This window comes from Microcebus murinus, chromosome 19 (assembly GCF_040939455.1).
Source record: "Microcebus murinus isolate Inina chromosome 19, M.murinus_Inina_mat1.0, whole genome shotgun sequence".
NCBI lineage: Eukaryota > Metazoa > Chordata > Mammalia > Primates > Cheirogaleidae > Microcebus > Microcebus murinus.
Genome location: NC_134122.1, coordinates 16,581,962 through 16,594,427, shown reverse-complemented (window position 1 = coordinate 16,594,427; position 12,466 = coordinate 16,581,962).

Genomic DNA, 12,466 nt, shown 5'->3' with positions numbered 1-12,466 from the left:
ATGAAGGGAAGTGTACCTAGCTACAAAGAACGATATAGTGAGATGTATTTGTTGGTTTTTACTGATTTTTTCTCTCCTTTTAATATTTTTATTATACAGGTAATATATATTCGATGTAGAAACAATTAAAATATTTAGAAGCAAAAAGAAAAAACTCCTCCAAATCGTAACACCCAGAAATAACTATAGTTAATATTTTAATTACATCCTTGCAATTATAAATGTATTTGTTTGTTCATTTATGGGTCTTCCCATACCTACTATATTGTAAAGTGGTGTTTTACTTCACAATATTGTGAATCTGTTTTATAACATTAAATACAAACTTATGTAATAATAGATCTAGTACTTTCAGAAAGAGAAAACAACTTTCTACTGGAAATGCTAGATGTAAGGATGGTGTAAGTCTGCAGCTACCATGAATAGAGAAAACCTCACCTGCATGTGAATTCACTCAGAAGTAAACAGAGTGGGAGTGAAAGACTGAGTCCTGATAATAATGTTGGAATCCCTGGATGCAGCTTTGCCTGAAGCTATCTCTTTAAGAGGTAATGAAACATAGTGGTTAGGAGTGCAGTCTCGGGAAACAGACTGCCAGGGTTCAAATCCTGGATATCCAGCTAGAATTTAAAAAGATAATAAATGTAATGCACTCAGAACAAATCCTGGCTAATCATAAGTCCTCAGTAAGCATTAGCCATTATCATGCTGAGAACTTTTCAATTATATCTGTCAATAAGTTCTCGTTTTGGCTTAAGCCATTTTGATTGATATAAATATGTACTTTTCAACTAGATATGCATCTTTCAACCAACTTGAAAATTTTATTGACAACAAAATAAAATCAATTTCTGTTCTCGGTAATCATCTAAGACCTCTCTTGCTTTAAATTTAATTTATCTTCCTGAAATTTTTAATGTTTCTAGGGAAGAAACCAAATATCCTCTCTGGACATATCTCATGGCAGGTGCTCAATAAGTGCTTACTGGATAAATAAATAGATAATACCCTCAAACACCCTTTTGCCTGGAGGACAGCAATTTTAGCCATGAAGACATGGTACAACTTATCATAAAGGACCAAATTCTCCATTAATTGATCACCTCCTTCATGTCCTCTCTTCCCTCTTTATTAAGTCTAAATTCAATGGATAAACATGACAATCACTTTTTTTTGGCTTATATCATCAACTCCCGTGACCCTCTTTCACTGTGCAGGTTAAGATCAACTTTCTTCCCACTCAATATTTGCACCCACACAACTAAACACAGCAAATGTGCAAGCATGATGGCTAGTCTCACTAACAGTATTTAGTACCTTCCCTCCTCTTCTCACACCTCTAACACCTCTGCTACTGTCACCATCAGCTGATGTCCTTGCTTCCTACTTCACTGGTAACACAGAAGCAATCAGAGGAGCATTTTTACTACCACCTCTTCTCGCCTACCTGCATCTACATCCATAGACGTTATTTTCTCTCCTGTTGATGTGATTTCACTGTCTGTGTTTTTAGATAAGGCCAATCCCTCCACTTATGCACATATCTAATCCACTCTTATCTTTTCAAGAGCATGACCCCAGCAATTCTTCCCTTTCTCTCCTGCATGATCAATCTTTCCCCTCTCCACTGGATTATTCCCATAAGCATACAAATATGTTTTTTATTTCTTGCATCATTAAAAAAACCAGTCTGTCTTGACCTCATCTCTCCCTCCAACTAGAGCTCCATTGATGTTCGTTCCTTTGCAGTTCAACTTCTCAAGAGTGATGTCTGATCACTGACTGTTCCCATTTGCCCTGAGCCCATTCCAATCAGGCTTTTACTCCCACTTCTTCTCTACAACTCTTCCTCTCAGGGTCACTAATGACTTCTGTGTTGCTAAACTCAAGTCAACTCTTAATTCTCATTGATCCTACCTAAAAATAGCATTTGACACAGTTGACACTCTTCCTTCTTGAATGCTTTGTTCATTAGGATTTCAAGAAGCCACATGCTTCTAGTGTTTCTATCACCTCTCTGCTTCTCCTTCCAAGCCTCCATTGGTGGTTTCTTTTTGCCTCTGTGACTTCTAACGTGGAGTATCCCAGGGATTAGTCTTGAGACATCATCTCTTTTCTACCTACAGTCACTCTCTTGGTGATACTGTAAGTCTCATGGCTTGATATACCTCTTACCTACTACTGAATCTCAGATGCATAACTGCTTTCCCCTAAACTGTCTACTCAACATCTTCACTTGGATGTCTAATAGACATCCCAAACTAAACGTGTCCCAAACCAAACTCTTACTAGCTCCCTAAAGCCAGCTTTTATCATAATCTTAGTCATCTAAATAAATGGTAATTGTAGCCTTCCATTTTCTCAGGCCAAAAAAAATCTAGAGTTAGCCATGACTCCTTTCTCTTATACTCTACAGCTGATCTGTGAGCAAATCTTGTTGACTTTCCACTTAAATATATATACAGTAGTCTCCCCCCGCCATCTACCATTTTGCTCTCTGCATTTTTAGTTATCTGCAGTCAACCATGGTCCACAAAAATATTAAGTGGAAAATTCCACAAATAAACAATTCATTAATTTTAAATTGCACACTCTTCTGAGCAGCATGATGAAATCTCTCCTCATCCTGCTCTATCCTGCCTGGGTCATGAATCATCCCTTTGTCCAGCATAGCTACACTGTAGATGCTACCTCCCTCCTAAACACTTAATAGCTCTCTTGGTTATCAGATCGACTGTCATGATATCATAGTGCTTGTGTTCAAGTAACCCTTATTTTACTTAATAATGACCCCAAAGCCCAGAGTAATGATGCTTGCATATTGTTGTAATTGTTGTTTATTATTAGTTATTGTTATTAATCTCTTACTGTGCTTAATTTATAGATTAAACTTTATCCTAGGTATGTATGTACAGAAAAAAAAAAAAAACATAGTATCTCTAGGCCTCATTACTATCTGGTTTCAGACATCCACTGGGGGTTTTGGAACATATTTCCCGTGGAAAAGTGGGGACTACTCTTCTCAATTTGATTGAGTCTCACCCCCTCCATTACTATCAGTCATCATCCTTTCTCATCTAAATTCCTGCAGTAGCAACTACCAATCATTTCTCTCCTCTGGGTTCTATTCCCACTCTCCCATGCTCTCCTTTGGATGTGAGATGCTGGAAGTCTGAAAACTACATTTCCCATAATTCCTTGCCAGCTGGTTTCCAGTTAGATTAACCCAAAGGGAAGTCCTGGCAGGAGACCAGAAAACAGATGGAAGGGAGAAGCCATATTTTGTTTCTAGAGGTGTCTCATATAGTATTTATTAGCAGCAACAGCAGTGGTGGCGAAGTGCAAGCTTCTGATTTTCTTTTCATGTAGCATGGTGATTGAAGTGAACATTTCTATAGCCTCAGCAGCACAGAACTCGCAGGCTCTGGCTCCAACAGGTGTAACAGACCCTCTATCTCCCAGACAACGTTGGGTCCCCCAGGATCCTGCAGTGTTAGTGAATATGTCATCTTCTAGATTCCTGAAAGGTGGTTGTGGCATGGTCCCTAAGGCAGCGATAACAGTAACAGCTGCTCCAGAAATCACAGTGATGTTGCAGTCATGGGCTCTATTAACATCATTTTTCCTTTTTCTCCTATAGCCTAGGAGTGCTTTTTGCAGTTATTAAATTTTAAGTAACTTCATCCTTTCCTTTTTGCTCCTCTAGCCTTTCCATCACTTTGGGAACCAATTCCCTGTGTTAAATTCTTTCTATTTAAAATACCTAGAGTAGTTCTGTTTTCCTGAGCAGACACTGGCTGATATAGCCCCCTAACAGGTCTTCCTAAAGTACAATCTCAATAAAAAGAGGAATCCTTCTATTTAAATCCTTCTGTGGCTTCTACTATCACTCAAATATAAGATCTGCCCCTGGGGCTAAAGACTTGTCAACCTGGTAAGAATTCTTCCGAGACAATAAACCAAAATAACACTGCTACCTGCCCAGATCACTCACATTCACCCTGGCTCCCACACTATTCTTAAGCAACTAGCAGGCTAAGAACTGACCCCATTTGAAAATGAGAAATGACCAGAAGGATCCAGCATGGGACCCATGAGTAATACTACATAAGAAGACGATTTTAAGCTAATTCCATTGTATTCATACCCACACTGTGCCCCTTCCCACTACTCTGAGGTCTCCCAGTCTGGAGTTCATCTTATTCAATTTTCCTATAGAATAAGTGACTACAGAGTGGGCAGCAGTGTTTCCTGGCTGTGTGCATAGCAAGGGATACCTGGGGGTCCAACTGCTCAGCCTTGCACCTCTTTCCTGCTCTCCACAGTCCCTGATGCCTCTAAGTACTGAGCCTTTTGAAGATTCTCTGGGGCAGTATTTCCTATTGTAGGAAGTCAGCTGCAACTTTCTCGTCTCTGCCGTGTTGGGTACTGCTTCCAACTTTTTATTATAATCTCACATCTGTTGTTCTGTCCTCTCACTTTCTTTGTCCTTGTAGATTAATACCTTTATTTCATTTCTTTAGACACAGTGGTATTGTGAAAAATACAATCTATGTGACAGAGGGGTTCTGAAAGAGCCTTGAACTTCTCCAACAAAAAGCACTCAGGTGGCGGCTCTTGAGCTAATCTCTCTGTTCCAAAGAAGCTGCTTCTCCAGGTCTGAGTCTTCAGCTCTGGCAGTTTTCAAATGTGGACCCTGCAGGCAGCAAGCAGTAGGCAGGTAAACAGTTTAAGAAGGTCAGCTGGTGGGTAGTGGGAAACCTAATTAATTTGTACCATACAAGTAGTACATGAATCATTCCTTTTGTAAAAATGTAGAATAGTTCAGTCAAAGAGAAGGTGCCCTTTGACCAACATTTTTTGTACTCTCTTTCTCTCCCCAAAGTTATTAACATTATCACAGGTTAGGTAGTATACTTTTTCCTGTGCTTTCATGTATAGAAAAATAGAAAGTGAAAAAAAAAAAAAAAACCCACAGCATACTTTGTTGGGGGTTTGGGGAGGAGTGATACATGATTCTGATCTGCAACTTGCCTTTTTCACTGAACGTATTAATGGCTATGGGTTTAACTCAGTCTCTACAAAGTATTTTCATCATATATAATACCTCAAGTTGTTTCCAATTTATGTTTATTTAAGTAGCCATTTGATGGCTAATGCACATTTAGCTTTGTATCTTTTAGGATCAAATTTGGTTACTGTATATAACTGAGAAACCCAAAACAATAGCAGTTTGAACAGAATATAAATTTATTTGTCTCAATTAAAGGCAGTTCAGAAGGAAGCAGTCTGGGTTGTGTGACGGCTCCATGAAGTTACCAAGCACCCAAGCTCCTTCCAGCTCTCTGCAACCTTGGATGTGTCACACCTCCTTGTGGTTGAAGATGGTGCTCATGCTCCCACAATCTCCTCCCCAATCCTGGTGACTGCATGAAGGAAGCATGGAAGGCGGCTCCTCCTTCCTCTTAAGAAGATTTCCCAGAAGTCTACGTTACCGTGCTCACCTTTCTTTGGCTAGAATTTAATCACAGGGCCTCACCTGGCCACAAAGAAAGTTGGGACATATAGTTGATGGACAGTGGTATGAACAGGTTCTGTTGTTTTGAAAGAAGTGCATAGGAAGGAGGCAGTTAACGGTTTCTGCCTCAAATTGTTTGTACTTTAATATTCTTACAACGATGCTTCAATGAACATCTTTTAACACAGGAATCAGTCAAAGTACCCCCAGCCAATTCAAACAGGTCCTGGCCCTAGGGCCGGAGGAGGGTCCCAGAGCCCCCTGTGGCCAGCCATTGCCCCATTCTTTGCTGGATCATGGGAGACTATGGGGCAGAGGGGAAGAGATGAAAGTGACCCAGGTAGTGAGAGTTAAGGGCACGTTGAGCACTTGAGATTGGGGCTATCTGCCAACCAAAAGACAAGTATTCCAATATTTTAGCAACTGATAAAGGCCTGCTTGTAATTTCCTTACAGTGTACACATAGTAGTGTGTCTCTAAAGTAGATTCACTGGGTCACAGGGTGTGCATGCTTTTAATTTCAATAGATTCTCCCTAATTTCCTTCCAAAGTGGCTATGCTAATCCACACTCCCCCAGCAATTCCCTCCAACTTCATGAACTCTACATATTAAGAAATTATATTTTTAAAATAACTTTCCCAATCATATGGAAGAAAAATGATATCAAATTGTTGTTTTTATTTGTATTTTCATGACTATCACTGAGGATGAGAATCTTTTTATATGTTTCTTGACCATTTGTGATGTCCTTTCTGTAAACTCACTATTCACAGACTTTGCTGTTTTTCCTGGAGTTTACTTTTGTATATAACCTGAGTTAGTGTGCTAATTTTTTTCCAATTGGATAAGCAGTTGTTCAAAATCAATTACTGAATAATCCTCTCATTTCTCACTGATATAAAATGCTACATTTCTGATCTCTGGACTTCCTCTTTGATTCCATAGATCTATTTGTTGAAATTGACAAACAATATTATCTTAGCACACTTTAAGTTTTAATACTTTTACAAGACTTTTTCAAAATAATAGCCAAATAAGAAGAATTGTAAAGAATAGACAAATGCTTCTGAAAATAAAAATAAGAATGATGTACTTTCCCAGATCTTAAAATAAATTATAAAGTTACAGTAAGGAAAACTGTGTGGTATTAGCCCAAGACAGTACAGACAGGTTGATCAAAAGGACAAAAGAGAAAGCCAATGAATTGGACTTCATGTTCAGTATGTGATGGAGTTGGCCTTTGGGTGTTAGAGTTGAAGCAATTTGTTTCCCCAAACAAATTCCACATGAATCAAAGCATTTAATGTTAGAAATTAACCCATAAAATAATTGCAAGAACATTTTGAGATAAAAAGAATTTTTTAAAAAGGGCACATTCATACATACTTGAGTGTTTAAATTGGAACAGTAGTTCCGGAAGACATTTAACAATGTGTACGACAAATTTTAGAAAGTATCCATACCTTTTTACCCATGGTAGAAATTTATTTCAAGAAAATAGTTTATAAAGATTTGTGCATAAGGTGGGTGTCAGTCACAGTATATGTGTGTGTGTGTGTATATATATATATATATATATATATATATATAATTGGAAGCAGTCTTAAATAACAAATTGCTCTCTCCATGTTCAATCACCTATCTCAATTCAGAGCTGACTTGGAAGAGGCAGGAAATCCTGGGTTAGAGAAGGAACCAGACTGGTATTAGGCATGTGTGTCTGAACTTGGCCCCTTAATGATCTAGCCTAGTGACTCTCACCTGGGGAGCTTTAAAAAAATGCTGATATCTGAGGCTCCCTCCTCCTCCTTCTAAGATTCTGATTCAATTGGTCCTGGGTGAGGCTTAGGCATTGGTGTTATTTTTAAAGCTCCCTGGGTGCTTCTAATGTACAGCCAGGGTCAAGAACCATTGCTAACCAGAACTCCCTTTAAGTTGATTAATTACACAGGCTATTGACCAAAGCTAGAACTAACAGCTCTCAGGAAACCCCAGGGAAGCCATGCCATTGCTTGAGTCCGACTGATCACAAATGGGCAGCGGCCAACCTCATGCCCCAGGAGACCGGCCTCCCTGGCCATGCTAGAGCCCAGCCAGCCATGTGTCTGTTAGATTTAATACCAAAGAGGTCATGGGTGACCTTGACAAGCACACTTACCGACAAGAGATTCTTGACTATTCTGTGACAAACTGCCACAACAAAGCTACACACCAGTTCGTGTTTCCATTTTTAGCCTCTTTATTACCTCCATCTGTTGATGGAGATGCGGCAGCAAACACAGAGCGTGTGAGCTGCAGCGTTATCTGGTATTGTATAAATAAGGACAGCCAAACTCCTACAGAGTCTCCCACTTGTGGGGAGGGAGGGGCTAATGCTTCCTAAGTGGGTCCCTCCTTCTGTCCGTGCATTCTATTTCCACTCCCTCTGTCTCTGTTCCCCTCTTCTCCACCTCAATAACACGTTTGCAGTTTACACTCCATTTCACACAAACAACTTTCTAGCACTTCCTTGCTCACATAGTGATGGCTTGAGGCTTAGCTGCAGACCTTGAAAATGCTTCTTTATTTTCATCAGTGATTGCCTCTTCTATAATCCCTCCACCAGCCCTATCTCTGACTCCCAACCTCCTCAACCCCTACTTAGTGACATTGTGAGCTGCAAGGACTATAGCTCATTTCAGATAATTTATTTGCATACTAAAGGAGGTAATGTGTTAATGCCTAGAATCCCTCTTTCTGAGTGTAAGATGAAAAGAACAAAAGAGAAGGGGGAAAAATGTGCCTCATATTTGTTGGATGTCTTTAATTTTTTGTGCCTTTCTGTCATACTCAGATTCCCAAGAGAGAGAACACAGGGAATAGGGAATATTCGAGGGCCGTGTTTCCCAAACTTCAGCCGTTCACACTGCATCTTCATGATTTCTATCCTACCCATGTAACAATAATATGATTATTTCTATAATATTTTTGTATCATTTCACTCTAAAAAATATATGTAATATTTTTTAGAAGTGAGACTGACCATTACTCAAAGTAAAAAAACAGTCTCATTTCCCAAAATCAAAGGTGACCTTAACAACATATTCAATATATTTCCTTTGGCCATATATCCAGTAGTGGGATTGCTGGATCATATACTAATTCTATTTTTAATGTTTTGAGGAACTTCTATACAGTTTTCCATAATGGCCGTACCAATTTATTAACACGTTCCCACCAACAGTGTATGAGAGTTCTCCTTTCTCCACATCCACACCAGCATTTGTTGGTTTGTTGTTTGTTTGTTGTCTTTTTTTTTTTTTTTTTTTTGAGACAGAGTCTCACTTTGTTGTCCAGGCTAGAGTGAGTGCCGTGGCGTCAGCCTAGCTCACAGCAACCTCAAACTCCTGGGCTCAAGCGATCCTCCTGCCTCAGCCTCCCGAGTAGCTGGGACTACAGGCATGCGCCACCATGCCCGGCTAATTTTTTATATATATCAGTTGGCCAATTAATTTCTTTCTATTTTATAGTAGAGACGGGGTCTCGCTCTTGCTCAGGCTGGTTTTGAACTCCTGACCTTGAGCAATCCGCCCGCCTCGGCCTCCCAAGAGCTAGGATTACAGGCGTGAGCCACAGCGCCCGGCTTGTTTGTTGTCTTTTTAATAATAGCCATTCTCACAGGTGTGAGATGATATCTCATAATGGTTTTGATTTGCATTTTCCTGATGATTAGTGATGTTGAGCATTTTCATATACTTGTCAGCCATTTGTGTGTCTTCTTTAGAGAAATATCTACTCAAATCTTTTGTATATTTTTAAATCAGATTGTTATTATTAATAATATTTTTATTTTTTTGCTGCTGAGTTGTTTGAGTTCCTTATATACTCTGGATATTAACTCCTTGTCAGATGCATGGTTTGTAAATATTTTCTCCCATTCTGCAGGTTGTCTTTTTATTCTGTTGATTATTTCCTTTCCTGTGCAGAAGCTTCTTAGTTTGATGTAATCCCATTTGTCTATTTTTGCTGTTGTTGCTTGTTGTTTTTCCAAAAAAATCTTTTCTCATGCAAGTCATGAAGTGTTTCCCAATGTTTTCCTCTAGTACTTTATCATTTGGGGTCTTACATCTAAGTCTTTAATTCATTTTGAGTTGATTTTTGTACACAGCAAAAGATAGGGGTCTAGCTACATTCTTCTGCATGTGGATGTCCAGTTTGCCCAGCACCGTTTGTTGAAGAGACTGTTTTTCTTCATTATATGTTCTTGGTACCTTTGTCAAAAAGTTGTTGGCTGTACATTTGTCGATTCAGTTCTGTATTCTCTATTCTGTTCCACTAGTCTATGTGTCTATTTTAATGCTAATACCATGCTGTCTTGATTACTGTAGTTTTGTAGTATAATTTGAAGTCAGGTAGTGTGATACCTCAGTTTTGTTCTTTTTTGCTCAAGATTGCTTTGGCTATTTAAGGTCTTTTTTCAGTTTCATATGAATTTTAAGATTATTTTTTCTGTTTCTGTGAAGAATTTTGTTGATATTTTCATAGGGATTGCATTGAATCTATACATCACTTTGGATAGTAAGGACCTTTAAAAAATATTAATTCTTCCAATCCATGAGCATAGTACTACTCATCACAGTCAAGATATGGAATCAACCTAAGTGTCCATCAATGAATGCATGGATAAAGAAATGTGGTATATATATCTATATATATATCTATATATATATATGTATATATATATATATACAATTGAATACTATTCAGCCATAAAAAAGAATGAAATCCTGTTATTTGCAACAACATGGATGAACCTGGAGGACATTATGTTAAGCAAAATAAGCAAATACCACAGGATCTCACTCATATGTGGAATTTAAAGAAGTTGATCTTATAGAAACAGAGAGAAGAGTAGTGGTTACCAGATGCTAAAGAGAGAAAAAGGAAGAGAGGGTTAGAGGGAGATTGGTCGATGGGTACAAAGTTACAGTTAAATAGAGGGAATAACTTTTGGTGTTCTATTGCAAAGTAGGATGAGTATGGTTAACAATATTGTATTGTATATTTTAAAATAGCTAGAACAGAAGATTTTGAATGTTCTCACCACAAATAAGTGATAAATGTATGAGGTAATAAATATGCTAAATATTCTGATTGGATTTTTTTTTTTTTTGAGACAGAGTCTCACTTCTGTTGCTGGGCTAGACTGCCATGGCTCACAGCAACCTCAAACTCCTGGGCTCAAGCGATCCTCCTGCCTCAGCCTCCCGAGTAGCTGGAACTACAGGCATGTGTCACCATGCCCAGCTAATATTTATATATATATATATTTTAGTTTGCCAATTAATTTCTTTCTATTTATAGTAGAGACAGGGTCTCGCTCTTGCTCAGGCTGGTCTCGAACTCCTGACCTTAAACAATCCACCCGCTTGGCCTCCCAGAGTGCTAGGATTACAGGCGTGAGCTACTGCGTCCTGCCCCTGATTGGATTTTTATACAATGTATATATTTGTATCAAAATATCACACTATATCCCATAAATATGTACAATTATGTGTCAATTAAAAATAATAAATAGCATTTAAAAAAACATATTCGATGCAGATGAAACAGTGTTATTACATTATTTAGATACTGTTGTCTGCTAGAAACTGAGCTTGAGACTTGCTCTCTCTGTTTAAAAGAGACACAGTAAAGACAGGTTAGCACCAGACTGATACTTCTTGACATAATCAGAAGGACTGAAAGATGTTTGTAAGAGAATAACTTTCTGTGAGTTTCTGGCTGTGTGACACTTGATATTATCTTGGTACTCATAAACACCCCACACTTGGAGAAACACTGCTGTAGCCCAATTCTTTGTTTTATTTCTAGTGAGAGCCTCCATAGGCCTCTTTGCCCATTTTAACTGGACCCAGAAGTAAGATTGAATATGATTTTGGATCATTTTCCCCCTAAACCAGGCCAACCATCTATTGACCAATAAATCTCCCCAAGAGATTCTAACTCAGTAGGTCTGGATCGAGGCTCAAAAGCTATACTTTTAAAAAGTGCACCAGATGATTCTGATGGGAAGACAAATTTGGGAAACTTTTTACTAGGAGTGACCCTTAAGCAGCAAGATACCTCCGGTACCCCCAGAAGCACCTGGATCACTCCACGTCCCTCCCAAGCACTTCACTTGCAAGCCCCCAGACTAACTTTCTCCAAAACACTTCAGCCACGAAAGGGCTTCTCATTTCTTACCACCTCTCTGCAAATCTGAAAAATACTTCCTTTATTGATAATCCCTAAAGCATCCCACCCTTAGCCTACACTTGAGGTATAGAGAGGGGAGAAGAGAGGAAAGAGACAAGTGTGCACCATCTCTTCCCAGTTCCACCCTCCTGAGGGTGGGCTGCACTGCCAGCACGCACACCCTGAAGCTCAAAGGGTGGCCAACAAGTGGCGTGGGCATGGGGCAGAGTAGTATGTAGATGGTTCCTGGATATTTACATGCTTGTGTATGGGGCAGCTTAACGTAGAGGATGCGTCAGGTGTGGAAAGAGAAGGGGGTTGAGTCACAGGCCAGCGGCTGGCTCTCCCTGTACCATCACCTTCATTTGGACCTGGCCTTTCAGGATGCTCTGAAGGCATATTTGTCAGGGTTAGATTATAGCACATATTTTATTTAATAGTTTTCTAGGTTTGGTTTATAACTTTGAAGTGTTCAGGCATACAGTAGGTTGGCCTTTGATTGTGCTCTTGCTCCAAGCTCTGAACATGTTAGGAATTGTCTATGCACCTGCTCCAAGATTTGAGTCTGGAGCAAAAGACACAAGGAAGCAAATAGTGTGTGCGTGTGTATGTGTGTGTGCATGTGCGTGCATGTGTGGCAGTGGCAGCTGCAGTAAGATTAAAGTTCTGGAGGCCAGTGGTGACTGGAGGGATGAGAACATCCGGAGGTCATTGCTGATGATGCTAACACG